Raw genomic sequence first — 16,570 nt, 5'->3', positions numbered from 1 at the left:
AATGTAGAAATAAATATAGAAATATGTATATGTATATGTATATATTTGGATGATATATATTTACCGTATGTGTGTGTGCATATATATATATATATATATATATATATATATATATATATGGTAAATATAGTACTAAGTCAAAGTAAAATGTCAGAAAGATGTATGTGTCCTCAAATTCATAAGCCTTTATTTTGTCTTTCTTATTCATATTTGTGTCTAGGCATTTGAGTCTGACATGTCCATCAAAATAAAAGTAAACAAAGAGGAAAAGTAAAATTTTCATCAACACTTAATTCTATTTGCTGTTCTTTAAGTGAACTATAGCCATGTGACATTTGAAAATGACACCCTAGATGTTAAATCTAAAAATTGCTCTGGTCTTGTATTTTGATTCTTTTGATGGAAAACAACTCTTGGTGTGGCTGCCAAGGACTTTAAGAGTCAAGTCCAAGGCTCAACTATAGGAACTTATTCTTCTAACGATAAGAAAAGAAATATAGTTCCATTTAGCTGTTATCTTTTCCTACATTATATGGGATACTACATTAACATTTAATTTTAATTCTTTTTATGTTATCAGGGCCTTATTGTAGGAAAATTCACTTGATACTGTGGGATTTTTATTGAGTATGGCATGATCTATATGAAAATATGAATATTTGTGTTTTGGAGAATAATATATAATGTCATTTTACTGTAAACAGGTAAGGATATTCAAAGCATTGTAAGTTTCCGTGGGACTACAGGGATGTTACCAAGTGAATAGGTTAGCAATTAATGTGAAATAATCACTTATATGTTTGGCAATGTTTTTTTCTTTCAACTTGGAAAATACTGTAGGCTAAAAATACTATGTTAAAATTTAGGGAGAATGTCAAAAACAGTAAAAATGCTTACAGTATTTTGTCTACATTCAGTACATTCTTAGCTCTTATCAACTCATGGGGGGTCAAAATGATGTACCATAATGAAAACCACTCACAGATCATCAACTAGATTATTACCCCTCTTACCATTATCAATCTAGGCTCTTTCAGTTTCAAATCTCCCATTTTTAATATGAGGCTTTTGACATCTGAGATTTGATTCCACTTTCATTGGACATGGTAGCTTGAGAAAGAAGAGAGAAGACTACATTTTATCATAAATTTATACACATATTGACTATATGACTTTGGGAAATTGAGAAATTTTATTAAAATTATACCCAATGAAGTCAAGTAAGTAGGGATAGGCAAAATGTACAAGAAAGTATGACCTTTGAAATGTGGATGATTTATAAGTGCTACTCTTTTCTCTCTATTTTTCTACTTTACTTATTAAAAATTAAAAATTAAAAAATTCAATGCAAACACAAAATTATAGAAAAAAGGCCAAATGTGTTTTCCTGTGTCAAGGAAATGAAAATTTAATATTATATACATGAATCATACGATCTTACCAAAGAAACAGACAACCAATTACACCCAGTGCTGCCATGGAAGTAAGAGACTTCAAAGAATATCCTAGATAAAATAATCCCACATTGCCTTGGGATTTTAATTTAAACTTTTATTTTTCTTTTTTGGCTTCCATTTGGTCTTGCTACTAATTGCACTATTAAGAACTTAATTGCTTGTGATATGAGGCCATGTTCACTATTAAATAAGGGGCAAGTAGCTAATTGTTAGTACAAGTATGTAAATGTAACTTGCTGAGAAATTATTGGCATTCTGGTCCCTGTTGCTTCTGTATCACCTAACTTGTGTAAACTTATGTTGGCCATCGCAGGACAGATGTTTTCAATAGATAACTAGCACAGGGAATATTTATTCATTCAACCAATATTATCTTTAAAGTCACAACACTGAGAAGGTTATAAATACATGTCATGCTTGAAGTAATAGCTTGTATCGGTTTCTGTGTGTCAGCAATGAGAGGAGAAAATGAACATAAGAAACATAAAGGTTTTAAGTGAGGCTTTAGAAAAATTTATCTACAAGATAATATTCTTGAAATTTGGGGAATTAGACACAAAAGAAGACTTATGATATACTTTTAAGAAGCTATGATGATGATGTAGATATAGTCAACAAAAATTGAAACAGGTTAAGGGATATTTACATTTTTACTTAGTTTACTTGGGTAATTGTTTTTCCAACACATGTACTAGTAGTATGAGTAATAGAAGAGACATATTTTGAATAATATGTTCAAAATGGATAACTAAATTAACCAAACTTCACTAGTCAGAGGGAATTGAATGAAGATAGCATTGGACATAGATAGTTGAGTGTTAGCACAAGGAGTAATAATGAATAAAGAAAAATTAAAAATAATAAAGAATGATAAATATTAAACTTTTACATAATTTGCTGTGGGTCAGACACAATCTTTTTTTATACATTTATTTGTGGCACACTAGAGAATATTGGCATTCTGGTCCATGTTGCTTCTGTAACAGCTAACTTGTGTAAACCTATGTTGGCCATCACAGGACAGATGTTCTCAGTAGATCACTATTTGCCAACAGTAAGCAAACAGTTGTATATTTTCTCTCATCCATAGAAGCTAGACAGAACTGGGAAGTGAAAAGTTCTTCAGATAGAGGAGAGCCACCAGTGAAGTGATGGTGGTGGTTTAGGAAGAGAGGTTCAGATTGAGGAGAGAATTGAAGGAGTAGACTGGTAAAATAATGAATGCTATGTATATATAAAAATTCAACATCAATATTAATAGCATGTATTGGGTAGAGAAGGGAGTTGGGTGGAATCTGAAGGGAAATATACCCAGTGCTATGTGCATAAATGTACCTATCACTCTAAACTTCATTACAATATATGATTGAAAGGCACCAATAAAAGTATATTTAAAAATAATTATATTGCTGCAAATAATTATATGTCATAGTGAGATTCAAAGTGATACTTTAAAGCCAGGCATGGTGGCACATGCTTATAATCCCAGCATTCTGGAGGCTGAGATTGGAGGATTGCGGTTCACAGACAGCCTCAGCTACTACTTAGTGAGGCCCTCCACGACTTAGTGAGATCCTGTTTTAAGTTAAAGAATAAAAATTAGGGAAAGAATGCCCCTGAGTTCCATCCCCAGACCTGCAAAAAACAGTACAAAACAAACAAACAAAAAAAAGGTGATACTTTATATTTGCACACAACCTCTCTTTTTGTAATTTCCTCTCCGTACACACTAGTAAGGTTGTAAGTGATATATTGCTATATGGACATAATATTATTAGATCTATTTATTTCCTCAAGCCTCCTTTTCTTCCTTTCCTCCTACTTACCTTTTTAATTATTCTGCTAGCCTCACTCTTTTTTCATGATGTCCATTTTATTTCCAATTTTCTTCCTAACTTCTTACATATTCGAGAAAATATATAACCCTTGACTTTCTAAGGCTGATCTCACAGGCTGATTTTTGTGTTTCATAGTTCTATCCATTTTCTTGCAAAAGTATAATTTCATTCTTTATGGCTGAGTAAATTTTATTGTGTGTATATGCCACATTTTCTTTGTCCATTAATCTGTTGACAAACTTGTATGTCAGTTCCATAATTTGGCTATTGTGAATTACACTGCAGTTAACATGAGCATGCATGTATTACTATATTATTCTTTCTTTACTTCTTTTGGAAAGGTGCTGAGGAGTGGTATAGTTGGGTCATATAGTGGTTACTTGCTATTCTTCTGATTCTCCATACTAATCTCCATAGTTGCTATTGTAGTTTGCAGTCCCATCAAGAGTGTATAAAGGTTCCTTTTCCCCACATCCTCACCACCATTTATTAGTGTGTCTCATCTCCTCAGACACATTCCTAAATACTTTAAACATATAAACTGTATAATTACTGCAGAAATCCAATGTGGATATAATTATCACCCTCTAGGAATGAATATATATATTCTGTGTTGCTGGGGATCAACACAGGGCCACACATGCTAGAATAGCACTCTACCCACCCCCAGTCACAACCCCAACCACTACCCCTGCTTCATTGAAGAGGAAACTGAGTCACAGAACTCTTGAATAATTTGCCTAAGAACATTCACTTTCAGTGTATATCAGAGCCAGGACTTGGACCCAGTCAATTTGACTGCAAATTCTGCTCTCTGATTTATTTGCAAGAATCCCTGTGTAGTGGTTCCAGAAGAGATCAAGGGCAGAACCTTGGATGGCATGCAAAGTTGGGGCTGGAAGATGGAAATGCAGCCAACGGAGGAGAAAGAGTCTCCAGTGTGCTCTCTAGTCAGAGCCAAATTAAACAACTTTGTCTTTTTAGAATGCTCTATTTCAAGAAGGAGGGTTTTAGACGGATCACCAATAGACCCAGAGATTTTTTTTTTTTTCAGTGAGTGAACATTGATTGAATGCCTACTGTTCCCAAAGAACTATGCTGAACAGAATCACCTTGGTGCTAACTTGGCCAAGCCTAACTCCCTCCCAATTACCTTCTGGCCTTGAGAGACACCACTGAATAGGATGACAGCTGAAAGCACTTAGCAGCAGTTACTTTTTTATCTCAGATGATTTATTCTGGAGTGAGCAAATATAATTTCTCTTTACTGTTTCTCAAAGTGTCTTCTGCTGAACACCTGCATATAAAGTACCTGGGGTATTTTAAAAATACAGTTTTCTGGGCCCAAACTAGAACTAGAAATCAGATTTCTAACAAGGGAGAAACAAGAACCTCTCATTGTTTGCCAGATTTTTTTTTTTTGAACTTGGCTTTTGCTTACTTTTAATTATGAAAAATTTCAGTCACAAATGTGGAATCGTATAATGAACCTCTCTCTAAACCCTTCTGCTAAAGTCAATGATCATAAATTAAATTTTGCTATATTTTCACATCTTCTTTCATTTCTGCTTCCCTCCCTTCTTCTCTCCTATGTAACCCATTTACCACATTTAATAAAAAAATTGCCATGATTCATATTCAAATGTCTGCAATTGTCTCAAAAAGAGTATTCGTACACATCTGTTTTGTTTTATAACAAGATTCAGACATTGTCTTTGATTGAATATATAATAAATCTCTTAAATTATAACATAAATCTTCCTTTTTAAATCATTTAAATTTTTTTCATGTGACAGCTATTTTGATGAAACTAGGTCAGTTCTTCTGTAGAATGTAGAATGTATGACAGTCTGGACATGTTCAAATTAAAAATATTTAGTTTAGATATTGTTATGTGTATGTTTGTTTGTTTATTTATTTTGTTTCTGGAAGTGGAACCCAGCGGCATTCTACCTCTGAGCTACACTCCTACCTCTATTTCATTTTTTATTTTGAAACAGGGTCTCAATAAGTTGCAGAGGGTTTCACATTGCTGAGGCTGGCTGCAAACCAGCAATCCTCTTGCCTCAGCCTCCCAAGTACTGGGATTACAGGCGTGCTCCACCACACCCAGCCTGCACACTTCTCTTAAAGACTATAAGCTGCAGTTTCTGATTTCTTCTCTAATTCTTAGTGGAAGTAGAATGACAGTAATGAAGGTAGGTAAGTAGGTAGGTAGGTAAATATGTAGGTAGATAGATAGGTAGGTAGGTAGGTAGATAGATAGATAGATAGATAGATAGATAGATAGATAGATATGTAAACATACAAAATAAATTACTTAATTTTGATATGCTATAATTATACTTTTATTCCTTAAAACTCCTGACAAATTTCTGATAACTATTTCATCCACTTAGTGGTTTATTTATAGAAGAACAAAAAAGAACTATGTCCATTAGATTTGCATTTCATTATTTGTCATGCTTGGTGGTTTGTTGTTCATGTAAATATTGTTTGTTTCTACTATCGCATACTGTGATAGAATCTCTCAGTATGTTGTCAATTATTATCAGTTAACATAATTTCATGCTCTGAAAGCTGAGAGGTTATTATTTTCTCAAGGTCTGTCATCTTAAAAAGTTGCAAGTTTATAAACAGAAAATTCACTGGACAAGTCATAAGTTTACCTTGTCCTTTAGCCAATCAGAATCATTTTCTGGTCATGTTCTACATCTCTTTATTTGGTAGGCAGAAGGTTCATATTACATTTCTTTTTGTTTATTATGATTTTCCCCTCATTGATAAATTAGCATAAAATTATTTTAACTCATAAGTCTTATAAGTGAAATCCAACAAATTACTCGAGTGATCATGGCCATTATTGCCACTGCAATATTGCAACTCATTAAGCATACGATGCATATGGCATCATAACCATTGAGCATATGGTGTATTCAAACCATAATGTGTGGAGATATGACAAACAAATGTATTGATACAATTAGCTATTTTTAAAATAAAACTTTCAAACTTCACCTATACCATGCCTAGCTACTCTGTAGTAGTATTATTCTTTTCTTTACTCTTTTTGAAGGTAGGTACTGGGGATTGAACCCAGAATATTCTACCTCAGAGCTACACTTCCAGTTATTTTGTTTTGTTTTGTTTTATTTTGTTTTGGGACAAGGTCTTGCTAGGTTGCTGAGAGTCTTCCTACATTTCTGAAGCTGGCTTAAAATGTGCAGTCCTCCTGTCTCTGTGTCCCAAGTACTGAAAGTATAGGCATGTTTCACCATGCCCTGACAGAATAAAATAAAAATTAATACTTTTTGAATGAATTAGCACAGAGTTTTAATGATGTAATAATGTTTTATATGTACGTTGTGTTGTCCTTGTTTATAGAAATTCATTGGCAACTAAAGAATTTGGGTATTTAAATTTATGCTCCGTTTTCTTGACAAATCACATATAGAGGTTTAAAATCGACTTTATGCTAATCAATTAAATCACCAATACATGAGTGGAAAATGTTATGTATATAAAAATGAAACCAACTGGGCCTGGTGGCACATGCTTGTAATTCCAGTATTTGGGAATACTAGAGAATTGCTGAAACAGGAGAATTCCAGGTTCAAAGCCAGCCTCAGCAGCTTAGTGAGGCTCTTACAACCCTGTTTCCAAATAAAACATAAAATAAGTCTGGAGGTGTAGCTCGAAGGTAGAAGGCCCTTTGGTTCTATCTCTAGTACCACACATACAAAAAAAGTAAGTAAATAAATACGTACATGCATAATTAAAAATAATTAAAAATGGAACCACTTGAGCCATGGCTCGTGGCACATGCCTGGAATTTTGATGACTCCAGATGTTGAAGCAAGAGGATTGGAAGTTTGAGACCAGACTAGTCCATTTAGTGAGACCCTGACTAAAAGTTAAAAAAAAAAAAATAAAAAAAGTGCTGGCAATGTATCCCAGTGTTAGAAATCTCTGTGTTCAATCCCCAATGCTATAAATAAATAAATAAATAAATAAATAATGAATAGAAACCATTTGGATTATTATTATTTGTAGAAGGTAATTTTGAAACCTATCTGCAGTAGTATTGGAAGTCTAAGGCTCACAATTCATTGCTTTGTCTCATAAAAGAATAATTTTCAGCTAATATACAACCCCTACAAAAGAGACTAAGGAATAGAATTACATAAATAGAATAAAATAGAATTACACTTTTCTTTCAAGTAATAAATATAAAATTTAATTGAAATCTAAACAGAGATGTAAAAATCCCCTATATCTGATTGTCCTCTGAATATTTTGCTTTTTTCTGCATTAGGTTCTAATATATCAATAGTTGCTTAGTTATCAATAACACATCTATTATTTTATTTATTCTCCTGTATTCTAGTCTAGATTGTAGTTTAGGATCATCCAAGAAGTGGTGAGAACTCGTTCTTAAGATATTTTTGTTAATGAGTCAGGATTTTCACATCATTATTAAACAGTCAGAAGGACTGAATTCCAGGATCACCCTTAGCTTCAGCAGGCTCACCTTTTCTTCATAACAATGTACCTAATTTGTTGTATTAATTTGTGTATATCCCGTGTATTCGCCAGAGAAATTCATTTAATTTGATCATGACCTTATTATTCAAAGCTTAAACGTGAAGCATAACCTTTTCTCCTCAAGTGGTGTCACAAAAGGTTACATCTTAGTCTTGCTGCAGATCAATGACTGTCATGCAGAATGAGGCTTCCACCAGCTCTGAGTGGCACCTGGTGGTTATTTATAGCATGACCAGCAAAGCCATCTATCTTTTCTGACAGCTCGCACTATTATGAGCCCAGCATCATGTTTTCCTCTAACACTTCTTGCAACGTATCCACCTATCTATTCATCACTATTTTATTCATGATTATTTTATTCAGCCCATTTCTAAACAAAGATAAGATTAGAGCAATATATATATATATATATATATATATATATATATATATATATATACACAATGTTAAGTTACTGAAGACGTATTTAATGCTAATGATCAGCAACATATCTCTCTACGTTCTGGGATCTTTAGTATGTTCTTTTTATTGACTGCAGGAATTTTGAATGGTGTGGAGAGCTGTGGCTACAGAAGTCATGGATCAGAGATCAAGAATTTAATTATCTTATAGGGGAGTATAAGCATGAATGTATATATTATAAATCAAGATAGCTAATACTGAATACCACATAAAAGTAGCAGTAAATAGAGGACAAAGAGGAAGTGTCTCTTCTGTAGTACTTCTATCCTAGATATTTTAATTAATTAATTTGTACTGGGGATTAAACCCAGAGGCTTTCTACTTCTGAGATGCACCCTCAGCAATTTTATTTTCAATTTTTGAAACAGATTCTCAGTAAGTTGCAGAGGCTGGCCTCAAGCCTCCAATTCTCCTGTCTCAGCTTTCCGAGTACTGGGATTGTAGGCATATGCCACCACACCTAGCCTCTTGTATATCTCTGAAAGGGAGTTTTTTTGTTTTTTTTTTTTTCTTCTTAGAAGCTCCTAGCATGAGTCTTCAACTTTATTTCACTGATCCAACTTCGATCCCATGTGCCCATTTGAGAACAAAACTTTGTGACAAGAAGAATGGGATGCACACATGACCTAGGCCTGGATTACCTAAATCAATTGCTTAGACACAAGGTATAAAGAATAAAGGAAAGGGCATTCCAACACATGCTTTTCTGATGTGGAAACACCTAAACTCATAGAACCTGAGCTGGGGAGGAAAGGTGGTCAGAACAGATGTCTATAGCAAGGGGGAGAGGGAAGTAGATGCACATAAATAATCCACAACTGCCAAAATATACTTTAGTGAAAGGTTACTTTTCAATATGAGAAAAAATAGCAACATAAAGCAAGTGTGTTATGATAAAGTGAACTAAAAAGTGATCTGTTAGAAGGAATTATGTTTATGTGGTACAGTGGACATGTGAAGCCCTCAAGTACTTTAAGTATTTAGCCAAACAGTTCAAAACAAAGCCAGTTCCTCAAGAGGATACCAGATTTCTTGTGGCGTCTTCTTTTATTGTAAGTGAAACAACTTCAGTTTGGAAAGCAACAAGTAACTTCATTTTCTCATATTCTCATATTACATATTGGTATTTTGCTGGATCTTAGTTGGTTCTTGATAAATATTCACTCATTGAGCACAAACTCTCTCTCTCTCTCTTTCTTTCTCACACACACGCACACAAACACACTCCTATGCCCTCGTTTCTTTTGCCAAAATCTGTTTAGTTTTAGGCAGCAAAACTGACTTGAGAATTTCAACAAAAGAGAGACTCTCGTTAAATATCCTTATTACGTTTTAAGCGAAATGATCCTTAACCACTATCTTAAAAAGAAAAACTATAAAATAATTAAAAACAAACCATTAAACAAAATGCAAACAAAAGGCAGAGAGGTGTCCATTTTGTAAAAGAGAAAAGAAAAGCAGCAAAGCTGTTTAGTGAAGTTTAATTTCAGTTTGAAATAAAGGTTTAGGAGAAACTAAGAAGAAAAAAAGTCTGTAAAACCAAAATCCCAAAAAGAGAATATCTCATTTCTATCAACTGAGGACTTAATTAGCTAAAAGAATGTGTAGGCTGATTTATGACAAGCTGGGGTTCTCTACAGGGTAGCCTGAAGCAGGGACAGGCATGCTGGGCAAACAAAAGTAATGGAAGGTTCTGACCAAAGAAATTATTTTAGTCTGAGTTAACTTTTACCTATGAGAGAATAGCTTGCTTAACTCAGGTACTTGGAAGATAATTGCCCTATTTTTACTCATATTTTTTTATATTTTTTGCATAATACATTTTTTCTGAATTTTATGTACTTTGATTTATTCATTAGGCTATGTATGGTTAAGCAAAGTATAGATTTTTTTTTGTGTGTGTGTGGTACTGGGGATAGAACCCAGGGGCATTATACCTTTGAGCTATGTCCCCAGCCCAATTTTCTATTATTTATTTTAAAACAGGGTCTCACTGAGTTACAAAGGGCCTCATTAAGTAGCTGAGTCTGTCCTCGAACTGCGATCCTCCTGTCTCAGCCTCACAAATACTGGGATTATAAGCATGCCCCACCACGCCTGGCTCAGCAAAGTATAGATTTGCAGAGCTAACATTTCTATATCCTTTAAAACAATATTAACTACTTCTTCATCTATTGAAAACAATTTAGCATCACAAACTGACCTTACAAACATAATAAAAATAACAAAACATAAGCAGCAGAAATGGAAATTATAGACATAACAATAAATAAAACTCATGCTAAATCTCATGAACTACACCACAAAAGATCTCATAATCTTGATATCTTAGCTCTCAAGGTATAAGTGATTAGTCCAGTAGCAAATCAGGATGAGAGATAGCATATTTACAGGCTGTCACACTGAAGAAAACACCAACCGAATCCTCCCAACATGACAGGGCTCAGGACCCAGCAAAGCTACAGAAAGGACACTCAGAGTAACCCTCTCAGAAGTTTTGACAAAAGGCAAAACCCCTGAAGAAACCAGAGGCTTCAATTCCACCACATCTTTCTGCAAAGGACAGATGTATCTATTCTTACTTATGACTCTGGGCTACCCATTATGTACAACAAAACCTCAGTAAGACATCTCCATGAGGAACAGAAGATTCAGGATCTTTTCATGCAGTCAGTGCTGAGCCTTGGTCTTTGAAGGAAATAATGTGGAATCACTATATTATTCAGTTACTGTTTGGCAATTAAACTATTTTTTTTTCTTTGAGAATAATAAATTTTTAAAGTGTTAAGACTTGCCGGGCGTGGTGGCGCACACTTGTAATCCCCGCGCTTGGGAGGCAGAGACAGGAGGATCGCGCAGGTTCGAAGCCAGCCACGCGCGCTGGCTTAGGAGACCCTGTTTCCAAATAAAAATGTAAAAATAGGTCTGGGAGTGTAGCCCGGAGGTAGAAGGGCTTCCAGGAACCCCAGTACCACCAAAATAAATAAATAAATAAATAAATAAATAAATAAATAAATAAATAAATAAATAAAATAAAATGTTAAGACTAGAACTTTCTGTGTCCTTGTAACATTAGTCTGGTGAATTTTCTCTTCATGTATGTGTTCAATGATATTAACGACATTATGTTACAAACAAGACATAAAACACGGAAACTTACAGGATTGCATATTAATAAAAATGCACTGAAGCTAGACACAGTAATGCATTTCTGCGAGCCCACTATTTTGGAGGCTGAAACAGGAAGAGTACAAATTTGAGTACAGAGCAAGGTAAGGTAGCAAGATCCTGTTTCAAATTTTTAAAAGACATTTTAAAAAGGACTTGGCGTGTAGTTCAGTGGTAGTTTCCCCTTGTGTTCAACTTCTAGTGCTGAGCATGCACAAACACACAGACATACAATATGCTGATTTAAAAAGTAAGAGAAAGGGTTAAAAATTTTAATGTGTGAAAGGAATTTTAGAGTAAGCAGGTAATAGTTTTGCAACACAATCTCACGATGATATCATCTGTCAATCATACTAAAGTAGAAAAGAAATTTTATGACTCACAGAGTAAAGCAGTGAAATAAAGTTAAAGAACATTTAAGTTATGTTTAAAAATATCTACCTATATGATTAGCCCATAGACTTAAAATCTGAAAGTTTTAAAAATTATCCTACCACATACTAGACAAAGAATTTACAGTGCAACTAAAATGTAACTGTTTGCTTATGTATAGCCATATAATTTAGTTTATATATCTTAAGTTTAATGTATTTTATGTATTCAGAAATCCTTGCCTGTGGGAACTAATTAATAAAGCCATTTTAGTGGTTGTTTGTTTTATTTAAGTGTTTAATCCATCTGAAATATATATTTTATGTAATACAATATAACAACTCAGTTTTATTTTCCTCTAGATGGATTGCCAGCACTTTTTATGCCAGTAACTTTTATTAAATAATTGATCCTTTTCACAGAATTGAGCTATCACAATGTCATACATTAAATTCTCACATGAATATGTGTGCATAAATTATCATCTATATAAATGTGCATGTATGCCTTTTTGTATTTATATAAATTGTTCTCTACCAATAACATTAATACTAGTACAATAGTTCATACAGAAATTTCTGCTCTCTTTTTTTTCTTTTACCATTATCAGCTATTATTGAGAATTTATTTTTTCATTTAAATTTTTGGGATTTATATTCATGACACATAATTATTTCTATAAGGCTCATATTTTTTCTCATTATCCATCACAGTTCAAAATGTGTGCTTTGTGATATCTCTTGCATTTGATTTTCTATGGCATTCATTTGGTGACTATCTCTTTATCAATTCATGCACTGATCTGTTAATTAGAAACTCAGGTTTGTTAGCACCTCTGTTCTCCTTGAAATTTTGTTTGCCAGGCGTGGTGGCGCAAGCTTTTAATCTCCGCAGAGACAGGAGGCAGAGACAGGAGGATCTTGTAGGTTCGAAGCCAGGTTTGAAGCCAGGTCTGGAGTGTATGTAGCCCAGTGGTAGAAGGGCTTCCGGGAACCCCAGTACCACCAAAAAAAAATTTTTTTTGAATTTCTATATGTCATCTCTTCTCTTGAGCAAGTCCACATCGCTGAGTCTGTTCTGTTTCCTGGATTTATCTTACTCTGGATATTGAGCTATGGTAGCTCAGTCTTTATTACTCAGTGTTGGCTCCCTCTAGCTCAGGAGTGGTTTTCAGAGTTGCCTACTGTCAGCAGCTTGGTCATAATATAAATCATCCCTGAACCTCAGTGTCTTTAAGACAAATACCAGTTCACAATCATTAAACATGTTGGATGCTGAGGCTCTGGATCAGGGAGGATATGGCTCTGTTCCACATGTTTCCTCCATTTGAGAATTCAGAGCATATGGTGAGATCTCTGCAACACAGATTTCTATCATCCAAAATCTTCCCTGGGTGGGATACTTTCGAGTTTTGACCAAGGATATCCCTGGTCCTGGTATATAAGTTTATCCCGTCAAGTATTCTCCACTAATCCATAGTCCTCACACCAAGTTAAACTCTGCATCAGTTAAACTCAGGAGGCAGTGTATATTCCCAGAACTTACCCAATAAAACCATCCCTGACAGATTTGAAATGGTAGAAAATTTTTCGTAGGAGTAGAATATTTTTGACTGTTCATAATGCCATTTCACTAACTATAGATATTCTCCTACATATTTGATGATGTGGACTTTGACAAAGTAAATTTGGCAAATAGAAAGGCATGTTGGTATGTCAGTATTATAAATATGCAGAACTTTATTCAATTTACAGGTACAATTAGTATAAAAAGAAAATATAAGATATAAATTTAATGATAGACATATATGTAACTCAATAGTTATAAACTAAGCCTCCACCTATAAATGGTAACTATTTCTTTTATTCCAGGCACTATACAACTTAATGTGTACAGGTTTAGACAGAGCTTTTAGGAATTATTGCATTTCATTTATGTACAGTAATTTATGCAATGGCAGGAATTACACACTTAGTTCATACATATTGAGAGCCCATAACTATCTACTAAATATTCCAAGTACAACCTGATCCACAAAATAAATTTTCCCCACTGCATCCACGTAATATAAGAAAAAAATGGCCAAAACTATTGCTAATATGTTCACTTAGAATTAACTTTGTTACTATAAAACAGTATATATGATATGTTAAGTGATCCAATATAATATATAATATAGATATATAAATAATACTTAATTGTTAAATCTACTAATCTTATGAAATATATTTATTCATATGTGCACCACAGATGGTTACATATTTTTTAAGAAGTACAGTTAATGGAATGTACTCATTCTGTAGATTATCTTGAAATCACACTACCAGCTAAAAGTTGAGTTATATACTAACACCTTTGCCTAATCACACACATATTGCCAGAGACAATCTTACCTAATTTGTATAAACATTCAGTATGGTTATCCCTAAATTGGAAACATTTAAAATAGACAAGTATTAAATTTATAGGAACATGTATACCAGCTCTAGAGAGCATAATTCCAGATAAGTATTGAAATTCAATTCAAATATTTAATGTACTTTTTGATCTATGTTTACTGATTGAGAAATTGTTTTATTATTCCAAAACTGGAATTGGTATGTATGCATCATGTATGTTGTATACAAAAATATATTTAATATATTGTGCTGTTATTAAAATATTAAATTTGAAGGATCCAGTTTTTATTAGTTCAAGTAAATTTTTAATACCTCTTTCTGTATTTCCACAATATTTTCTTATATAAGAGAATATATGCAATATATATACAAAAAGTATATATCTTTGTGTCTATTTTATATAGACACAAATATATATGCATATATCCTTCCATACTTTCTAATTTCTTCCTCAAATGAGTGAATTTCTGAGTTCAGAAACCAAGCTTTATTTAATGTTTTAAATTTTAATTCAGAGCCATATTGTGGTACATGCCTATAATCCCAGTACTTAGAAAGCTGACACAGAAAGATCCAAGTTCAAGGCCAGACTCAGAAGCTTATAGAAACCCTAATTCAAAAAAGGATATAAAGGGTTGGGGATATAGCTTAGTGGTAGAGTACACCTATGTTTAATTGCCACTGTCACACACACACACACACACACACACACACACACACACACACACATATCAACCAGTAAAATTTGAATCTAAATTGTGTGTGTGTGTGTGTGTGTGTGTGTGTGTGTATTTAAAAGAGAGAGAGAGAAAGGTATATTATAGGTATAGGTATACAGAAAATGAGGAATGAAAAATTAATGATAATCTTTAAGTAGTTTAGCATATTATTTTGCCAGTGATTAATAACATTAAGAGAAGTCATCATTACACAAGAATAATTATAAATATTATAATTATATAAATATAAGCCTTTAAAGGTAATTGTATAACCACTAATACATGAGGAAATGATACAAAGAATTAACCTTGATGAGGCCATTGCATCATATTAAGATCTGTTTTCATAGCATGACTTTCTACTTAAAAAAAAAAACAGAAAATAAAAGTAGTTTTAAAATTTACCCAAGCTGTGCTTCAAGATTTTAAGAAAACTATTTAACTGTCAAGACAGAACACCTTAGAATTTATCATCTGCCTTTCCATTTCACTTTCTTGCAGAATGGGATAAAAAAGTGACAGGTATCAGTATCTAAAATTGATTTTGTGAACACATAAATAACCCAAATTGCAAGTATATTTTATTTTTAATACTGGAGCCAATTTCTAAAGGTTATATGTGTATATCCAGATATCTTTTCCTCAATACATAACAAATATTTGTAGAGCTCACCTCATTTTACAAAGCACAATTACATGTTATATTCTGTTTGATTTTTATATCAAGTGAGATAGCAATGTAATTATCTTTGTTCTACAGATAAAGAAACGAGAATCTCAAAGAAATTAAGTGACATTACCAGGGGTGGAGTTTGAATCCAAAGCCACGTATGAATTCAGCTCCCTCTCTCTTCCCACACATTGCACACACCTGTTTGTGTGTTTATAAAAATTACCTGGCACTGACTAACTATTCCACAAAGATGTCTATATAAGAGTTTCTCAGTATGGCATGAAAGCTAGGAAGTAATCGTAATTTAATTGCAAAACGTTCTTAAATAACATGATTGTTGACAAAAACTGCCCAGAAATATGCTTTTCTAGAATTCATTCTTCCACCTTGGATTTGAGGTATATTATGTAGTGAACGTAAGATAAAAATAACACCTTGTGTGGTTACTGTCTACTACAAATGTAAATCCCAAAGTTGCTTCTACAACAGAGTTTTTTAAAACAAACTATCAAGTGAGGTTTTCTTTACTTTTTTATGGATACTCAAACAAGGGTATGCTGGAGATAATATTTTTTCCATTTTTCACTCTAATGCTGAAAGGACCCTTTTTTATAGATTTTTGGAGTTTTCTAGCCAATACCCTCTCCAAGGCATGCTTCTGCTCCTTGCTTTCAGAACTTTACTCTTTTTGAAGTGGCAGGATGTACAGTGTCATGTGATAAATCATGATTCTTCTAAATCCATCATGAAGCTTAATTCTCATTTTCCAGGCCCTAATTTATTAAATTTTCTGCATCTCAGTGGGCTAGAACTCCCCACTCCAGATCAGTGAAAGTGAGGGAAAGTCTATTGGAGAGGGGCCCTGCAGGTCCAGCCTTCCAGGCATGATGGAGAACTAAGGCCGCTTTCAGATCTTATTCCTAAAGCTGTAAGAGAT

General features: G+C 33.5%; 1 protein-coding gene across 4 annotated transcripts in view; it reads left to right on the top strand.

Annotated features, from left to right (window-relative positions):
• The window catches only part of PCDH9 (protocadherin 9), a gene marked incomplete at both ends in the record, with an annotated part of 919,651 nt that overhangs the window by 715,853 nt on the left and 187,228 nt on the right, over positions 1 to 16,570 (top strand). The window lies entirely within an intron of this gene.

The sequence above is a fragment of the Muscardinus avellanarius genome (assembly GCF_963383645.1).
Source record: "Muscardinus avellanarius genome assembly, chromosome: 2".
In the NCBI taxonomy this organism is placed as follows: Eukaryota; Metazoa; Chordata; class Mammalia; order Rodentia; family Gliridae; genus Muscardinus; species Muscardinus avellanarius.
Note: the sequence above shows the minus strand (reverse complement) of the source record. Positions and strands in the feature narration are given on the sequence as shown.